Source organism: Mastomys coucha, unplaced genomic scaffold (assembly GCF_008632895.1).
Source record: "Mastomys coucha isolate ucsf_1 unplaced genomic scaffold, UCSF_Mcou_1 pScaffold17, whole genome shotgun sequence".
In the NCBI taxonomy this organism is placed as follows: domain Eukaryota; kingdom Metazoa; phylum Chordata; class Mammalia; order Rodentia; family Muridae; genus Mastomys; species Mastomys coucha.
Genome location: NW_022196899.1, coordinates 31,014,920 through 31,021,753, shown reverse-complemented (window position 1 = coordinate 31,021,753; position 6,834 = coordinate 31,014,920).

Sequence of the window (6,834 nt, the reverse complement as noted above, 5' to 3'; positions counted from 1 at the left end):
AAAAAAAAAAAAAAAAGGCCAGGACCAAGGAGAGGGTTTAGAAGCAGGTATGTTTAGAACACAGCATCTCAAACGTACCGTTAGGGGGACACTGTAGTTAGCAAAAACATTGACCTAACATTTAATATTAGAAGATATTACAACCTCTTTCATGGAAGACTGTGTCTGCATTGAGACCAGGTGCTCACTGACCACGGTGCCCATCAGGTAGGAGATGCCTCCCTGTCTGCCAGAGTCCCCTCTGCTCCTTTATCCCAACTCCCTGCCTGTTTGTCTTTTATGCTTCTTAGGCAGATCACAGACACCTACTTTAGAGCTACACAGTATGCCACCAGCCCAGCTGGTAGCTGTGGACCCCAGAAGCAAGAGTAACCCAGACTGTGTGCTGCTGTCCTGAGCCTTTTGATACAATCTACAAAGGACCCACTTTGGGAGAAGATCCAAGTGTGAGCGCCACAGCTTATTAGTAGTTCACCTGAGCATTCCTTTTGGCTGCTGTACACTTGAGTTTTCTCTTCACAAAGTGGAGGTGTTCACTGATGTGCTGAGGTGAGGTTCTGAGTCTCTGCATACAGCACACGCTCTGTCTATTGGCTATTAGAATTCTCTCTGCTCTCCTTCCTGGCTCATGCACATTCTCAAGACTTAATGAGTTAATATGCAGAGTCCACATGAGTGTGTATTAGCCGAGGCAAGAAGGTAATGACAGACCTACTGACAAGGCTGGCTCGAGTCCCCCAGAGACTCTTAGGTAACCCACTGAGTGAAAGTGACTTCAGTACTTGGTTAGAATAAATGGCTTTCTGAAGCATCTACAACCACCACCCAAAACTCACTAAATGTTTTCCTTCTCTGGCATGATAGACAGAGAGAGGGACAGAAGGGGAGAAAGAAAGAGAGAGAGAGAGAGAGAGAGAGAGAGAGAGAGAGAGAGAGAGAGAGAGAGAGAGAGAGAGAGAGAGAGAGAGAGAGATTCTTCATTGGGGTTCTATCTTCAGGGCTGTCCACCTCCAGTAACCCCATTCTCCACCCATCTGGGAACCATAGGAGGCTGAATGCACATTCTGAAACTTCTTTTTTCCACTTGGCGAGAGCAAATTATGCAATTTGAGGTGATGCTTATATGGTGGCTGTGCAGTTTTCAGACCGTGAGGATGCAGGTGCTGAGAGTCCTGTGCGTTCAGCACTCCTACGCAGAAGCCAGCACTGAAGCAAGCTCAGTCAGCTATGCCCGCACATTCTGATCTTTATAGGGTATGGACAGCGGTGAGTTAGAATGTACAGAGCAGTGGCAGAGTCCTTAGATTTAATGCCAGCAGGTTTCAAAACCCGAGTGACAGTAGAAAAAAAAAAGACAGCAAGGTTTACTTAATGTATCAGTCTGCTTCCTAGATTTTAACCATCATCCTTGTCCCCATGCCCACCCCCACACCCTAATGATGGACTTCTAAAAACTTATTCAGCTGAAGAGATAGAGGAAAGGAGTTGAGACCTCAAACAGCTTGCACCTGATTGTTGATTCTAGGTTGTTCTTATTTTCCTTGCTCTGAAAATTTAACATGTGCTTTGTACCAGGTGCTACTGACTGCTTTATGTCATGCATTTCCTCACCACCAACATTCCTTCCCCTCATCCCTTGGATAGTTAGTTTCTAGCTGTCACTCACTCTCCACGACATTCCTCTTGACAGTTGCTGGTGATTTAAGGGTCTACTTCATCCTGGTGCTTTAGCCTGTATGTTCCCAGGCCTTGTGTCTTTCAAAGGTGTTGCCTATCAGGATTGCCCAACCTTTTGATATATGATATGATGCTGTCATTTATAAAGCTCTCATGTGAGAACTGTATAATCAAGTCACAAAAAAATTAAAATAAGCCATGTTTAATTGAGTTTAAAATTCTGCGGTGAGCTACATTCATAGGTATCCTGTGTCTCATGTGAAAGCATTTTCTTGTTCTCCGATCACAGCCTATTACATGGCCTTCTTATCCATCATCTTAATCCCTTAAAACACAGGTTAATCCCATCAACCCAAAACAAAACAAACAAACAAACAAAACCCCCTTCAAACCAGACCAGAATTCCCACCCCCAGTCCCTCTACCGCTGACCCCTCTCCCACTAAGTTTTGTAACCAACTCTCTGACAGGCCACCTTTAAGTTCATGGCTGACTTCTATGTCTAGTTGTTCAGTTTCCTCACTGTTCTTCCTCTCTCCATGTCATCAGTTGGCTCGTTCAGTTCTTTGCTTGGGTTCCTTTCTTCATCCTTCTCCTGTCTCTGGGCAATCCTTTTTCATTTTCTTTGCTAATTACTTCCCATTGACCCAGACTTTAAAGTATAATCCCCGAGGATTGGCTTGAACACCTCCTCTCCTCATAAGCTACACCAACTCCTCTGGTGGTGTCAAAGCAACTCAGCTCTGGACACCAGATGCAGCCTGGTCATGTTTCTATTTCCAGCCCCGAGTTCTCTCAGACTGGAGGCTTGTGCATCCGCAGCATCTCAAACGTCGAAACCCTGTGCCTGGGATGTTCTTCCAGCAGTTTCCACAGTCTTGCTTCCTGTCTTTATTCAGCTAGAGGGCAACGCTGACCTCAGCTCCCTTTGACCTCTGCTCCCTATCCCCTATGCATCTATGTCACTTTACTGTAGATATTTCACAGTTTCTGATACAGCAGCTCTTTTGTATACCTGTATCACTTTCTGTCTCTACCAGCCAGACTACAAGCTCCAAATGGGCTGGGATTCTTTTTGTGTATTATTCTGGCACAAAGTGTATATTCGGTGAATATTTATTGAATGAATAAATGATGTAAAACTCCAGATTATGAAAATTAGTGAGAGAAAATATAGAAGCATTAGTGTGTGTGTGCTAGGTAACTATGTTAGTTACTTTTCTCATTATTGCAACCGAAAATGTCCTAATAAGCAGTTATGGGCATTGAGGGTTTCTTCTGGCTCACAGTGTGAGGGGCTCGCAGTTCCTCCTGGCGGGAGGCGTGGCAGCAAGAGTCTGAGGCAGCTGTGATGTACTTGCAGCCAAGAAGCACTGTTTCTACTTTCTAAATTTAGCTTGGGGCTTCAGTCCATGAGATGGTGTTGCACTCATGGGCTTCAGTCCATGAGATGGTGTTGCACTCACTTGTGGGATATCTTCTCCCCTAGTTGATCCTCTTGGGACAAGTCTGAAAATATGCCTCACTGATGGTCTAAGCATTTCTTAATCTGAACAAGCTCTTGATTGAGATCAACCAGCATAATCAACAGGAAAATGGACAGGCACTTTAGATCCTCCTCACTTGCCTGGAGTGGAGTGGCAGAAGCTGAAAGAGATTCCGAGGCCCACAAATCTGGAACGAGCCTGGCTGGGTGAAGTTTGTTCTGTCGGAGAGAGGTGTCAGTCTATGATGGGATGAATTGGACCAGAGTTCTCAGCATACATTCCTTAGGACTTCACCCATCCCAGCTCCATAAGAAACGTCTGCAGGGTCACATGCTTACTTTAGAAAGACAGCAGCACAGAGCATCTTAAACAGACTGGAAGGGCCTCAGTAGATTTGTCTTCATTCTCTTCTCAAGAATAAGAAACGGCATTGAACAGGACTTTGATTCAGGAGCAGAACCAACAGAATACATATTATGTTATTATAAAGGGACTCCATTAGATTGCCTTACACAATAGCGGCTGGGTGGATCAACAATGGATGCCAGAGAGGCCAAGAACCTGAGAGCTACTCAGTCCACAGTTAGAGGTCCCAACCTGGCCCTGAAGACTGACAGTTCCCAAGAGAGCTTCTAGTGTTCAATCCTCAAAGAAAAGGCAGAGACACAGTGGAGTGGCAGCAGCAGCTGTAGACCCAAGTGTTTTGGAGAAAAACTGCCTTTGGTTTGGGACCCGACAGTTAAAAGGGACAGCTCAATTTGATGGCGGGTTCCCCTATCAGCTACTCCTCTCTGGAAATACCACAGAAAGCATATCCCTAGGTGATTCTAAAACCTGTCAAAATGAGACCGACTTTCACGGTATGATAGAAAACTTTCGTGATCACTCTTTCTATGCCACACGCTTTCAGAAACTATAAATTCAACAGAACAGGCTGAAGTAAAAAAAAAAAAAGTAGGACACACAGGATAGAGTATGGCTCCTCTGTATTCAACCAACCCACCCAGGTACTTTTTATAAAAGCATGCTAAGGTTTGAGTCAAGAAAGAAAGAACAAAACAAAGAAAGAAAATGGACAAGTGAACAAAAGAAAGAAAGAAGGAGAGAAAGGAAGAAATGTAGAAAGAAGAAAGGAGGAAAGAGAAATGAGGAGAAAATGCTGAGGTTGCATACCCCTAAGCTGAAAATGGGCTCTGATCTAAAGGGAAACTGAGTCAGGCTGCATTATTTGAGGAACTGCCAGTAGAGCTGGTACATCTTCTCATTGCCTTTGGCATGGTTAGAGTCACAGCAGGGTTTAGTTACCATCTGGTTTTATATATTAACTTCCTTCACCTTGAAACACTCCCTCAAGGAAGGAGGGGAGAAGCCTAGCGCTGGCCACGGGTACATGAGCAAGCCAGCTGAGGTCAAGCCAGCTGAGGTCAAGCCAGCTGAGGTCAAGCCAGCTGAGGTCAAGCCAGCTGAGGTCAAGCCAGCTGAGGTCAGCCAGTTGCACTAGCAAGCCACCCACAGTCTCACAGGTGGGTGAGGGTAGTGAATGGTGGTTTTTGCTTGTTGCTTTCAATGCTGGAGATCAAACCTAAGAACTTGCTCATGCTAATCTAGACCTCTATCAGTGAGCTACACACAGCCCTGTGACAGTTGCTGTCCTAGTTAGAGCTCTAACTGCAATGATGAAAAACCATGACCAAAGTAACTTGGAGAGGAAAAGATTTATTTGGCTTATACTTCCACATTATTGTTTATCCTCAAACGGAGTCAGGACAAGAACTCAACAGGCCAGGAACTTGAAGGCAGGAACTGATGCAGAGGCCACCAAAGGATGCTGCTTACTAGCTTGCTCATCATAGCTTTCTTATAGAGTGGAGGACCACCATCCCAGGGATAACATCCACAATAGCCTGGGCCCTCCCACATTTAGCACTTATGGAGACATTTTCTCAGTTGAGGATCTTTCCTTTCAGATGACTGGAGCTTGTGTCAAGTTGATGTAAAATTAGTCAGTGCAATTGTTTATAATCACTACATTTTGGAGTCATTGCCTACAGAGAAAATGTTAGCAGATACACACTGTCTTGTGTAGAAGGTATACCTAGAATCCACCTGAGAGATTATTTGTTGTGAGACCATGAAAGGCAACCTGTTTTCTGGTCAAGCTAGGTTTAAACCCCAGAGACCCAGCAGATAATTGTAAGGGAGGGAAGGCATTTGTCTGCCATGCTCCTAGACACCAGGTTCCCTAGAGGACATGAGTACAGATCACATAACCTCAAGACAGATCCCCAAGCCAGAAGTGGTGGCACAGGCCTTTAATCCCAGCACTTGGGAGGCAGAGACAGGCGGATTTCTGGATTAGAGGCTAGGCTGGTCTACAGAGTGAGTTCCAGGACAGCCAGGGCTACACAGAGAAACCCTGTCTCGAAAAACCAAAAAACAGAACAAAACAACAACAACAACAAAAAACCAGATCTCCATTTTAATGAGATACCTAAAGGCTTGAATGGCTTAGCCAATTAAGCTCTCCTTCCTAGATTCTCCTCCCTGCAAAACGTACTTAACCTCACTCATCACCACTCTCCATCATGACAACAAACGCCTTAAGAGCATGGATACTCTTTTCTTATCGGACCCACACGACTAATCTCTTGCAGGAGGCCTCTCTGAGTTATCAGCCACAGTCTCCACCAAAGCAAGCTGCCCGCCCAAGCCAGCAAGCAAGTGGGACCTAGCTGGAGCTCTCCTTCTGCCCTTTTCCCTTCTGCCCCGGGCTAGAGTCTGCCTGCAGGCCCACACTCAGCTCTTCCAGGCATCCACTCTCTTCCTTGGCATCCAGCAGTGGTATCTGCGGTGTCCAAAAGCTAGAACCTGCTGTCCCTGGCTTCTGTACAGCCCGGGGACCTATGAGCATGCTCCTGTCAGGTCTGAAAGGACCTCAGACTGCTCCTCCCAATCCCCTAAGAGGGGTCTTGTGGCTTCTCACAGTCTGATGCCCTCCCTGAGGCAGAGTGGGGAACACACCCGCCTCCATGAGTGGCCCTAGGGGACACCATTTTGACCCACAATTTCTTCTTTTTTGTTCGTAAGGTTAACATTTTTTAATTAGATATTCTCTTTATTTACATTTTCCTGGTTTCCCCTCTGAAAAAAAAAAGTCTCTATCCCCTCCCCCCTCCACCTGCTCACCACTCCACCCTCTCCTACTTCCTGGCCCTGGCATTCCCCTACACTGGGGCATAGAACCTTCACAGGGCCACAGTCCTCTCTTCCCATTGATGACCAACTTGGCCATCCTCTGCTATACATATGCTGCTGGAGCCATGAGTCCCACCATGTATACTCTTTGGTTGGTGGTTTAGTCCCTGGGAGCTCTGAGGGTACTAGTTAGTTCATATTGTTGTTCGTCCTAAGGGGCTGCAAACCCTTCAGATCCTTGGGTCCTTTCTCTAGCTCCTTCATTGGGGACCCTGTGCTCAGTCCAATGGATGACTGTGAGCCTCTACTTCTGTATTAGTAAGGCAGAGCCTCTGAGGAGACAGTTATATTAGGCTCCTGTCAGCCAGCATTTGCTGGCATCCACAATAGTGTCTGTAACCCACAATTTCTTAAGAATCTATTTGGGGCTATTGTTGAGAGCTTATTGAGGTGACCAGACAAACACTCATCTTTTG